Raw genomic sequence first — 13565 nt, forward strand, 5'->3', positions numbered from 1 at the left:
GATTTTGGCACAAGTTAAGTTGCATCCAATGAGTCCTAGACATGCATATCTGGAGATCAAGCAGCGGAATGTAAATATCATGCATTTGCAAGAAACATAAAGCATGGTAGAGTTGGAAGATCAAACGGAATGAAGACATGAAGTTTTTTGACGTGGTTTTGATAGGTGGTGCCATCGTACGCCCACATTGATGGAGACTTCAACCCATGGAGGGTAATGGTTGGCCAACTCCATGATGGGCTCCACCCACGAAGGGTCCACGAAGAAGCAACCTTGACTATTCCACCCTCGCTTACGTCCATGAAGGACTAGCTTCACTCGGGGTAGATTTTAACAAAGTAGGCGATGTCCTTGCACTTACAAACTTCTTGGTTCAACTCCACATGATTTGGAGGTTCCCAAGCATCACCTGATACGTCCAAAATGCATCACTATTTTGTATCGTAATTTATCTCTATTCATTGATATATTTCACTTTTTGATGATGTACTTATAGTGTTTTGGCTTATTTTACACACTTTCCAACTTCCCGGTGCCGAAACAGCAGATGCAGGAATAAGCGGAGAAAATAGCAAGAAGAGTTGCAATATCAGAACATCTCCAATTGAGCTCAAATTTTGAGGGAAGAAGTTTCCGAACGGGTCCCGAAGACAGGCCAAAGAAGGGCCGGAGGGGGGCCACAGGTCACCCAGGCGACCTACTGACGCGGCCCCCCTAGGCCGCTCCAGGAGGCCGCCTGAGTGATGGGCCCCACCTCCGGCACTCTCCTTTGGCCTATATGTCCCTCTTGACCTAAAAATTCTGGGGACAGAAGAGCGATTCCGCCGCAGCTACGTGGCGGAAACCTATAGAGAAGAAAAGACCTTTCCGACGGCCAGATTCCGCTGGGGAGAACTCCTCCCGGAAGGGGAGATCATCACCATTGTCACGGGCATAATCGAGATTATCATCACCAACACTAGCACCATCTCCACCTTCATCCCATCTACTTTACCATTGCAATCGGAGTTGTACCTTGCACTATTCATCCCCTCTACTCTCACGGTATTGATTAATCTTTTGTCGTGAATGCTATTGAGTTTTGTTGGAGAATTATTGTTATGACCAGATTGTTAATCATATTTTCATCACCTCTGATCATGATCTATTTTATGTCTTGTGAGTAGTTCCATTAGTTCTTGAGGACATGGGAAAAGTCTAGATGCTAGTAGTCATATGATGTTGAAGTAATATGTGTTGATTGATATTTAAGTTATGGTGTTATCCTTCTAGTGGTGTTATGTGAACGTCGACTACATAACACTTCACCTTTTTAAGGACCTAGGGGGATGCATCGTGTATAAAGAATGCTTATGGTGGGTTGTCGGAGTGACAGAAACATGAACCCCAGTTTGCATACTTTTGCATGAGGGAGTATTGGATCCTAAAGCTTATTGCTATGGTTAGGCTTTGCCTTAATTTCTCTCTTGTATTTGTGGATGCTTGCAAGAGGGATTAATCATAATAGTGTAATTGTCTTAGCCTAGACGGTGCACTAGTTAAGATCCACCCACATAACACTTATCAATACAAAACATAGTACTAGACGAAATATGACGAAAGCACTTGACTATCTTTCCTGTGTGTCCTCAAGAACGCCATAGTCTTTATAAGTTTAGTCCCTCAGCTTATCCTTTGTGTTCAAAAGTATTGGGCCACTTGCTGCACCTCGGCACCATTTACTTTACTTGCATTTATTTCCTTGTTGCTTAAACTAGAAAACCCATAAAAGTTACCTTTTAGTACTTGCAGTTATTCCTTGCTCAAGATCACTTGTCAATACCTTCCGCTCCTCGTTGGGTTCGACACTCTTACTTACCTAAAAGTCTATGATAGATCCCCTACACTTGTGGGTCATCAAGACCATTTTCTGGCGTCGTTGCCGGGGAGTGTAGCCTTATTGGTAAGTGAAATTGGTAAGGAAACCTTTACACTGTATGTGCTGTTTTTTTTACTGTTTCCACCTTTTGTCCCTATGGACAACTCTGCTCTTGGTTTGTTGCTTGTGGGGAACCGCCCCAACGCTATTGTGGTGGAGAGGCCTCCCCCACCTTCTGAAATTGTGCCTTTTAGAATACCAACTGGTATTATTGATTGTGTTTTGGCTAATCGATATGCAGGAGATAGACATTCAGGTGAACACTTGTTATATATTTCACAACTATGCTCCTTATTTAAGCTCGCAGGTATATCGATGGATTTTTTTATGAGAAATTTATTCTCTCTATCATTAAAAGATAAGGCTTTGGATTGGTATAGGCTTCTTGATGACTCTCATTTACTAAATTGGCAAGATCTTATGCCTCTCTTTTATGCAAAGTTTTATCCTCTTCATGAAATACATCAAGACAGGAACTATATTTATAACTTTTGGTCTCGTGACAGAGAAAGCATTGCTCAAGCTTGGGGCAGATTGAAATCCTTAATGCTCAAATGTCCCAATAATGAGCTCTCCAAATAAACTATTCTCACAAATGTTTATGCAAGGCTTTCTCGTCAAGATAAAGAGATGCTTGATGCTTCCTCTAGTGGGGCGTTCTCCAACAAAAGCACTGAAGATAAGTGGGATCTTATTGAAAGGTTCCAAAAGAACACTGAAGACTGGGAGATTGATAAAGGTATTGAACCCATTATAAATTATGAACGTGATTACATTGAGAGCTATGTGAAAACTGATTACTTCAATACCTTTTGCACTAAGATTGGTGTTGATTCCCAGCTTCTAATTGATTTTTGCAAAGACTTTGCCTCTCATATTGACTCTTTTGAGAAGAAGGAGGATCAACATCATAAACCTTTTAAGGAATTACATGTTGATATTAATGTTGTTGACCCTATCTTGCCTGTAGTTGAATATGAAAAGCCCCCTTTTCCCGCAAGGATGAGGGAGCATTCTTTTGTCACAGGCATCCTGAATAAAAGTGAAAGAACGACCGATGAGCATGAGGACCTGATTAAAGTCGATCCTCAAGTTGCATTAGTCAAGGATCTTGTTACTAGTAATATTGAGGATTCCAATATAAATTTTTGTGTTGTTTCCACTAACCTTGTTACAACCAAGAATAAAATCCCAATTTCAGGTACTCCAGTTGTATCTATTAAAATAGGAGATCATAATTATTATGGGCTATGTGATTTGGGATCTAGTGCTAGTGCTATTCCTTTTTCACTTTATCAAGAGATCGTGAATGAGATTCTACCATATGAAATAGAAGAAGTTGATGTTACAATTCATCTTGCAAACAAAGAAACTATCTCCCCTATTGGAATTGTGCGAGATGTTGAAGTCCTATGTGGAAAGGTAAAATATCCTACCGAGTTTCTAGTACTTGGTTCAGTACAAGATAGTTTTTGCCCTATTATATTTGGTAGGCCTTTTCTCAAAACTTGTGGAGCTATTATAGATTGCAGGAAAGGAAAAGTATCTGTTGAATTTAATGGTGAGCCATATGAATTTAACTTTTCTAAATTCTCAAAGCAAACTCGTGGTACTGATCTACCTAGTAATGATAAAATTATTGAAGAGATTGCTTCTATTGCTATTCCTCCTAACGATCCTTTGCAGAAATTTAATGAACTAGATGATATATCCTTGAGACAACCTGCTATCCTGAAGCACAACCTTCCGGTTGAACCTTTGGGAATTTTATCGAAACCGAAAGAATACCCGGTGTTTGATCTTAAGCCTCTTCCCAGTACTCTTAAGTATGCTTATTTAGATGAAAAGAAAATATATCCTATTATTATCAATTCTAACCTTTCAAGATATGAAGAAGAGCGATTATTGGAAGTCCTTTGTAAACACCGAGGCGCTATTGGTTATACCCTTGATGATCTTAAGGGGATTAGTCCATCTATTTGTCAGCATACTATCAATCTTGAGCATGATGCTAAACCGGTTGTTGATCATCAACGACGGTTAAACCCGAAGATGAAGGATGTTGTGAGGACCGAAATCCTCAAACTTCTAGCTGCAGGTATTATCTACCCTATAGCTCATAGTGAGTGGGTAAGTCCAGTACATTATGTTCCCAAGAAAGGAGGTACGACTGTGATTCCTAATGATAAGAATGAACTAATACCTCAAAGAATTATTATTGGATATAGAATGTGTATTGATTACAGGAAGCTGAACAAGGCAACTAGGAAGGACCACTACCCGTTGTCGTTCATCGACCAAATGCTTGAAAGGTTATCCAAAAACACTCACTTTTGCTATCTTGATGGGTACTCTGGCTTCTCTCAACTTCATGTTAACACTGCCGATCAAGAGAAGACCACTTTTACTTGTCCCTTTGGTACTTATGCTTATAGACGTATGCATTTTGGTTTATGCAATGCTCCTGCTACTTTTCAAAGGTGTATGTCCGCTATCTTTCATGGTTTTTGTGAGGAAGTTGTGGAGGTCTTCATGGACGATTTCTCCGTCTATGGAACCTCTTTTGACCATTGTCTTCACAACCTTAATAAAGTTTTGCAGAGATGTGAGGAGACGAACTTGGTACTCAACTGGGAGAAGTGCCACTTCATGGTCAATGAGGGAATTGTTCTTGGCCACAAGATTTCTGAAAGAGGAATCAAGGTGGACAGGGCAAAGATTGAAGCAATCGAGAGAATGCCTTATCCAAAAGACATCACAGGTATTCGTAGTTTCCCGGTCATGCTGGTTTCTGTAGGAGATTTATTAAAGACTTTTCTAAAACTTTGAAACCCCTTACAAATCTTCTCCAGAAGGATATTTATTTTGTGTTTGATGAAGATTGTAAGGAAGCCTTCAAAGTTCTTAAGAAAGCCTTGATAACCGCCCCTATAGTCCAACCGCCTCATTGGAATTTGCCTTTTGAAATCATGTGTGATGCTAGTGATTTTGTTGTTGGAGCTGTGCTAGGACAAAGGGTTGATAAGAAATTGAATGTTATCCATTATGCTAGCAAAACCCTTGACACTGCTCAAAAGAATTACACTACTACTGAGAAAGAATTTTTAGCGGTAGTGTTTGCTTGTGATAAGTTTAGACCTTACATTGTTGATTCCAAAGTCATCATTCATACTGATCATGCTGCTATTAAGTATCTTATGCAAAAGAAGGATGTCAAACCAACGCTTATCAGATGGGTCCTTCTTCTTCAAGAATTTGATTTGCAGATTGTTGATAGGAAAGGAGCAGACAACCTTTCCAGGATGGAGGACATACCACATGATCCTATTCCGGTCAATGATAGTTTTCCTGACGAACAGTTAGCTGTTTTGCAGGTGAAATCTAATTCAGATCCATGGTATGCAGATTATGCTAACTTTATTGTTGCAAAGTTTTTGCCTCCAGGTTTAACATTTCAGCAGCGGAAGAAGTTCTTCCACAACTTGAGGTATTACTTTTGGGATAACCCACATCTTTTTAGAGAAGGTGCGGATGGAATTGTGAGGAGATGCATACCGGAGCATGAGCAGAAGGATATCTTGAGACAATGTCATAGCTGTCCTTATGGAGGACATCATGCCGGTGAGAGGACCACACACAAGGTTCTCCAATCAGGTTTTTATTGGCCTACTCTCTTTAAAGATGCTAGAAATTACGTTTTATCCTGTGATAAGTGCTAGAGAATTGGTAATATTAGTAGGAGGAATGAGATTCCTATGAATAATTCACTAGTCATTGAGCCTTTTGATTGCTAGGGTTTTGATTTTATGGGTCCTTTCCCTCCTTCACACAAGTACACTCACATCTTAGTAGGTGTAGATTATGTGACCAAGTGGGTTGAAGCAATCCCCACTGAAAGTGCCGATCATAAGACATCTTTGAAAATGCTCAAGGATGTAATCTTCCCTAGGTTTGGTGTACCTAGGCACCTCATGACCGACGGAGGATCACATTTTACACACGGTGCTTCTAGAAAAGCTCTAGCCAAATATGATGTTAATCATAGAATTGCTTCACCTTACCACCCTCAAACAAGTGGGCAAGTTGAGCTCACAAATAGAGAGATCAAGTTGATCTTGCAAAAGACAGTGAACAGTTCTAGGAAGGACTGGTCCAATAAATTAGGAGATGCCTTGTGGGCATATAGAACTGCTTACAAAAATCCCATGGGGATGTCTCCGTATAAGATGGTTTATGGCAAGGCATGCCATCTACCTCTAGAGTTAGAGCACAAAGCTTACTGGGCTGTTAGAGAGCTTAATGTTGATCCAAAGCTTGCGGGTGAAAAACGTCTCATGAACTTGACTTCTCTAGATGAGTGGAGAAGTTAAGCTTACGAGAGCGCAAAAATGTTGAAAGAAAAGGTAAAGAAGTGGCATGACAAGAGAATTTTGAAACGTGAATTTAATGTTGGTGACAAAGTTTTGTTGTATAGATCTCGTTTCAGGTTTTCTCCAGGTAAATTACTTTCCAAGTGGGAAGGACCGTACCATATCGAAGAAGTCTACCGCTCCGGTGCAATCAAGATTAGTAATTTTGAAGGCACAAAACCACATGTTGTGAATGGGCAAAGACTCAAGCATTACATGGCTGGAGACCCCATCAATGTAGAGGTAGATGTGATACAAGTGGCCACTCATGAAGAACATATTGCAACACTGTACCCGACACCGGCAGAAGAAGAATAAGAAAAGGTATGAAATACGGTAAGGAAACTTCGCGAACATCAATAAAAGTTCCGTTTTATATGTTTTTGCAAAATTAGAACAATTCTGAGCCGAGCCGGAGAAGATCTCCAGGTCGCACAGGCGACCTGCTGGCGCGGGCTAGACCCCAGCCGCGCCAAGAGGCCGCGTGGACAATCTGGAGTCCGTCTCCGACTCCACTTTGGCTTGTTACCTTCCTTTTGGTGCAGAAAATTTTCCTATATATTTTCCCGGATTGTTCCGGCTTTGTATCTTGCAATTCCATGTGTTTTCTTTTCGATCTGTTTGTGCCAGGAGAACTTTCAGCTAATTTAGATGCCATGGCTTCCCCAGAGTCTCCCAAGGACAAGTTCCTCGTCAACGTCATCAACCCTTATCTCGCAGAGGTAAAAAGACACCCTCAAACCCTTTGGGTGGAGGATGGTGTCCTCCACAAAGAGGATTTGAAGGGACCTGTCAAGGAGGGGAGCACCAGGGCTGGGCTGGAAGAAGTGGAGCAAGAAGTCTTCAAGTACAAGTTGATGATTGAGTGTGGTGTCGAGGCCAACTATGATATCATCGCTGAGCTGAAAAGGGAACATGAGGAGGAGATGAAGGAAGTGCGATCAATCATATCCGCACTAGAAACCAAAGTGTTTGAGCTTCAAGGGCACATTTGTGACCTTCAAAACCAGAACTGTGAGTATGAACTTAAGTTTTTGCGCATGGGCTTAGCTGCCGAAAGCAGGATCCTGGAGACTGAAGAATCATGTGTGGAAGGAGGACCTCTGCCATGGAAGCGTTTCTATAAGGATTACCTGAGGAACAAGAACAAGGATGAAGACTGAAATCTTCATGGGTAATGGCATTCCCTTAGCTTGTTCCAAGCTTGGGGGAGTTCCCGGTATCTTTATTTTTTTATCCTTTACTTATTTTTGGTAAATTTTAGTGTTGTATCATGTCTAGGGAAGTTATCTTATGAAATAGGTGTTTGCATTGAGGTCTATCACTCCTTTGGGGAGAGTTTGTATCCGTGAGTGTGCACTGTCTATGATAGAATATTAATGAGAAGTCTATTGGTTTCTTTGTTGCACTTGGTATTCTCTTCACGCAATCGATCTTATATGCTGATTCTTATGGGACTATTGATCTTACATATCACGTATGGCTTTGAAAACTTTATTTAATCTTGGCAAACATAGCATTGGTCATAACAACAAGCATGAGTTTTTTCTAGTAGCGACATAGCCAAAATCTTTATGTTCTTATGCTTGAAGTGTTATGCTGACAAGGAAGACAACTTGATGTTTTATGCCAATTCTTTATGTTAAACTTTATATTGTTTTTGCATCAAAGTCAACATTATTTATCTGCTCTTAAAAGCCTTTGCTAGCCAACCCTTGCACTAAGCGGGAATACTACTTGTGCATCCATACCCTGAAACCTCAACCTTCCCAAGAATCCACCATATCTTCCCTTTACATGGTATTTCACCGCCACTCCTAAAGTATATTACTCATGTGCTATCTTTAAACCTTCAAATATTACTCCATGTTTTGTGCCTATGTTTTAAATCATGAGGAAGTAGTGGGTAATTCATGATCTTCTCATACTCGACAAGTTTTATCTTGGGTTTGCATGTCTAATCCGTGAACCCCTAATACGAGGAGGGACTGGCATGAGCGCGCCCAGCTCGTAAAAGATAATAATAACAAACAAAACCTCCTTCACGCTTTGTTGATGAGAAATCAGAAAACTTTGGTAGTGACAAACAAAGGAGACTAAGGGGATGTGATCGTCCCCACTTTGGGAGCCATTCCTCAAAACTTGTCCAGCATGAGAGGTATTTGGCTATCTACTAGCATTCTTTGACAAATTATGCACCTCTCAAAATCTTGTTTTACAATCTTGTTGAATTCAAAATCCCTAAAATCTCTAGCACATGAGTTTTCCCTACTTCCCTCTATGAAGGGCCAATCTTTTACTTTTATGTTGAGTGAGTAAAACCTACATCTTTCTATCCTGAAAAGAGCAGACACTTTATGTTGACAAGGATGCATACACTTATATTGTTTTACTGAGATTTCCATATCACACCTTTGTTGACGTTATCATCAAGATAAGTGAGTTGTTTGCTAAGCCTAGCTAAAGCAAGCATCTTCCTTTTGTGTTAGCATTTTCAGTTCTTGACTAATAACATGTTGTTCCAAAAAGCTTCAATTGATCTTGTCAAAATATAAGAGGAAGAGCAAAAGTTAAAAGTTTTTAGTTGTTCTTTGACCAAGGACATTTTGCCATGGTTTGATGAGTTTTCTTAGCTCTACTTTTGATTGTAATTGATATTACTCTTTCATAAGGGCCTTATGAGTTGAGATTGTTGTTGAGGATGGTTGAGTTTAGTAGAGAAATTATGATGCTTCTTGTCTTTATTCTTATTTATCGACACTTCACTCTCTAAACTTGTGGACAGGTTTACTGAGCTCAATATTCACTTGGGGACAAGCGAGTTCTAAGCTTGGGAAAGTTGATATATCCAAAATGAATCACTATTTTGTATCATAATTTATCTCTATTCATTGATATATTTCACTTTTTGATGATGTACTTATAGTGGTTTGGCTTATTTTACACAGCTTCCAACTTTCCGATGTCGAAACAGCAGACGCAGGATTCAGCGAAGAAAATAGCACGAAGAGTTGCAATATTAGAACATCTCGAATTGAGCTAAAATTTTGAGGGAAGAAGTTTCCCAATGGGTCCCAAAGACAGGCCAAAGAAGGGCCGGAGGGGGGCCACAGGTCACCCAGGCGACCTGCTGACGCGGCCCCCCTAGGCCGCTCTAGGAGGCCGCCTAAGTGATGGGCCCCACCTCCGACACTCTCCTTTGGCCTATATGTCCCTCTTGACCTAAAAATTCCGGGGACAGAAGAGCGATTCCGCCGCCGTTCCGTGGCGGAAACCTATAGAGAAGAAAAGACCTTTCCGGTGGGCAGATTCTGTCGGGGAGAACTCCTCCCGAAAGGGGAGATCGTCATCATCGTCATCACCATCGTCACGGGCATCATCGAGATCATCATCACCATCATCACCAACACCAGGACCATCTCCACCTTCATCCCATCTACTTCACCATTGCAATCGGAGTTGTACCTTGGACTATTCATCCCCTCTACTTTCCCGGTGTTGATTACTCTTTTGTGGTGAATGCTATTGAATTTGTTGGAGAATTATTGTTATGAACAGAATGTTAATCATATTTTCATCACCTCTGATCATGATCTCTTTTATGTCTTATGAGTAGTTCCATTAGTTCTTGAGGACACGGGAAAAGTCTAGATGCTAGTAGTCATATGATGTTGAAGTAATATGTGTTGATTGATATTTAAGTTATGGTGTTATCCTTCTAGTGGTGTTATGTGAATGTCGACTACATAACACTTCACCTTTTTAAGGACCTAGGGGTATGCATCATGTATAAAGAATGCTTATGGTGGGTTGCCGGAGTGACAGAAACCTGAACCCCAGTTTGCATACTTTTGCATGAGGGAGTATTGGATCCTAAAGCTTATTGCTATGGTTAGGCTTTGCCTTAATTTCTCTCTTGTATTTTCAGATGCTTGGAAGAGGGATTAATCATAAGAGTGTACTTGTCTTAGCCTAGACGGTGCACTAGTTAAGATCCACCCACATAACACTTGTCAATACAAAACATAGTACTAGACGGAATATGACGAAAGCACTTGACTATCGTTCCCGTGTGTCCTCAAGAACGCCTTAGTCTTTATAAGTTTAGTCCCTTGGCTTATCCTTTGTGTTCAAAAGGATTGGGCCACTTGCTGCACCTCGGCACCATTTACTTTACTTGCATTTATTTCCTTGTTGCTTATACTAGAAAACCCATAAAAAGTTACCTTTGAGTACTTGAAGTTATTCCTTGCTCAAGATCACTTGTCAATACCTTCTGCTCCTCGTTGGGTTCGACACTCTTACTTATCGAAAAGGCTATGATAGACCCCCTACACTTGTGGGTCATCAACACCTAACCAATCTAGAAGACACCACTCTCCAAGAGATAATAGATTTTGTGTTTATGATGAACTCCTTGCTCTTGTGCTTCAAAAGATACTCTCCTCAACACTCAATCACTTTCTCACAAAATTTGGCTTGGTAGAAGAGGATGATTGGGTGGAAAGCAACTTGGGGAGGCTAGAAATCAAGGATCTAATGGTTGAAGTGGAATCCCTTGATCTCAACACATGAGTAGGTGGCTCTCTCTCAGAAAATGAATGGTGGAAGTGTTGTTCCGTTCTGATGGCTCTCTCAATAAGTGAGAGGGGGTGGAGCATTATTTCGAGCCTTCTCCCAAAATCCAACCATTGCAACATTATTGCCAAACCCTATGACACCGAAGTTAAAATTCCATGCTACCGACTAGTGCAAAATGTCCTAACTTTTGGCTTTTCGGTGAGACCGATTCGTCTTAACCTAGGCAAATCCAATACATCAGTGGCGCCAAAACATAAAACTCCGAAGTTTGAAATTAAATATTTCAACCATGGAAACTTGGTCACTTCTTGGTTCTACCTAAAACAGTCTCTGTTATACCGGGGTGCTAGGGTTTGGCATAGGTTGTGTCTTAATGGGACCGAAGAAGAAATCTTGGTAGCACCGAATTTGGAGTTTAGGGTTTAAGACGGAGGGTTTTGTGAGAATTTGATTGAGGCTTTTGGTGGCATATCTCTAAGCACTTGAGCAACCAGATCATCATCGGCACCTCATCCCCTCTTAATAGTATTGGCATTCCTATGGACTCAATTGTGATCAACACACTTAAAATAAAATATAGAGTCTTGAAGCTTTTGCCAATAAGATTCCTTTGCATCCAAGGGGTTTCTCACCATATCTTCTAGCCATTCCCATCATTGGACTTTTTCTGAAATATACTAGATGAACCGTTAGTCCAAGAGGTAACGTATGTTGTCATTAATTATCAAAACCACCAAGGGAGCATTTGTGCTTTCAAGAAGTCTCACCTGGTTTCCACCTATGCGGTCGTGCACGATTGAAAGAATGATGGAACACATTGTGGGACCTCATTGTCCATTGTTGTTGCCCTGTTTGTCAACACCTGCACTTTTGCTAGGGCTTGTCATGTCGGGGTTGCGACCAGCTGTGCCAAGTATGGGTCGAATGGTAATGTACCCGGTTCAGAGTCTATTTCCCTTAAATTGGTTGTCTCCTTGCTGCCTACTAGGCTCGTGCTTAGGTGACGTTGTGGTCGTTTTGTCCTTTTTGTTGGATTCTACCATAGGTGCATCACATGCAGTATAAAGTTTTTCTACACGCAAATCAACCAAGAACATGCTATGGAGATGGATCACGGATCATTACCACTAGACACATAGTTCCGTGCAACGAAAGTAGAGTTGGGTCAACGCGTCCGCGAGGTCCGTCTCCTCCTCGTTCAATCTCCCTCGAACAACCGATCGTTGGATCCCACGTACAGGTTCGTCAGAGCAGCACAAGTGCATCGCCTATAACGGTATCCGTGTGTGCACACAGTCAGCAGCGACTGGAGGTGGCTAGTTGCAACACATGTAAAACCCTAATGACGGCTCCAAAGTGATCAATTGAATAAGTGTGATGCACCTCCACTATATATAGGCATTCGTCGCGGGCTCAACTCTTGGGCCTCACACGGATACTAAAGCCTACAAGTTCCTTCCCTTAAACGCGCGACCCCTTAGGTTCTCGTTCATTTGGTTGCTAGTCAGATCACATCTGGCTCGACTAGTCGGTAGCGGCCCCTAGCAAAGCGTGCAGATTCCAAGTGTTCGATGAAACTGGTTAGGCACACCTATACTTCATACTTATGTTACCTTTACCGCACGATATATGTTGTCGTGCTCAAGGCGACATGGTCATCCTTGTTGAACCACAGCCTCTTTCTCGTTCCAGTGAATCTGACCAACACTTCAGAGTATCTCATAATCCTCATCGCATGGCCATGCTTACCCAGGTCGGATCACCCGAGGGGGCCAAAGTATATCTCTCCTGATCGGAGGGGCAAATCCCATCTTGCTCGACCATGTCTCGCAGCATGGGTCTGGATAAGCACGAAAGCTACCTTTGTAGCTACCCAGTCATAGAGTAGCGTTTGGTCGGCCCAAAGCACGCCTGTCACCATCCCGAGTACATGCGCCAACTCAGGTCTTATGACATAGAACGTATATTGTACTTAAGACTCACAGATGACCTATCGTTGCATCTCAGAGTTGGGTCTATCCAACTCGGTCCTTATCTCGACTCAGATCCGACTACGTCGAATCCGACCATATCTTTTTGAGTCCATATTATCTGGCTAGCATCCAATGCTACATGGTGAGTGAAACCGGACCATTCATTGTGTCACATGCTAGTTCAGTTGGTTCCGCGTCCACACAACTCTTTTGACTAGGGACCATTAAGCACACTCATCATACAATGCATAGTCTCACAAATAAGTCATGTACTTGTTAATACACATCACTGATAATGTACAAGGACTATCCTTTATTCATAAATACATAGGAAATAGCATCATACATGATTGCCTCTAGGGCATATGTCCAACACTTTTCTGTCTGGCATGCAAAGACGGTCTACCATTGCCTCTAGGGCATATCTCCAATACTTTTCTGTCTAGCACGCGTAGACGATCTTGCCTCTAGGGCATATCTCCAACACTTTTCTGTCTAGCATGCAGAGACGATCTACCATCGCACAAGGTTAACGTTGTGCTTTCAAATGTTTTGCTAGGAACTTCTTTCTGATAGTGTGCTTACCTTTAACTTTTGATTGGCTTGTTTGTTGTGTTCACATTCCAACTTTTTGGTTTCAATTGATCTATGTGCTCCTCATTTGGTTACCCTACAACGTGGATA

The sequence above is a fragment of the Hordeum vulgare genome, chromosome 3H (genome assembly GCF_904849725.1).
Source record: "Hordeum vulgare subsp. vulgare chromosome 3H, MorexV3_pseudomolecules_assembly, whole genome shotgun sequence".
NCBI classification, from domain to species: domain Eukaryota; kingdom Viridiplantae; phylum Streptophyta; class Magnoliopsida; order Poales; family Poaceae; genus Hordeum; species Hordeum vulgare.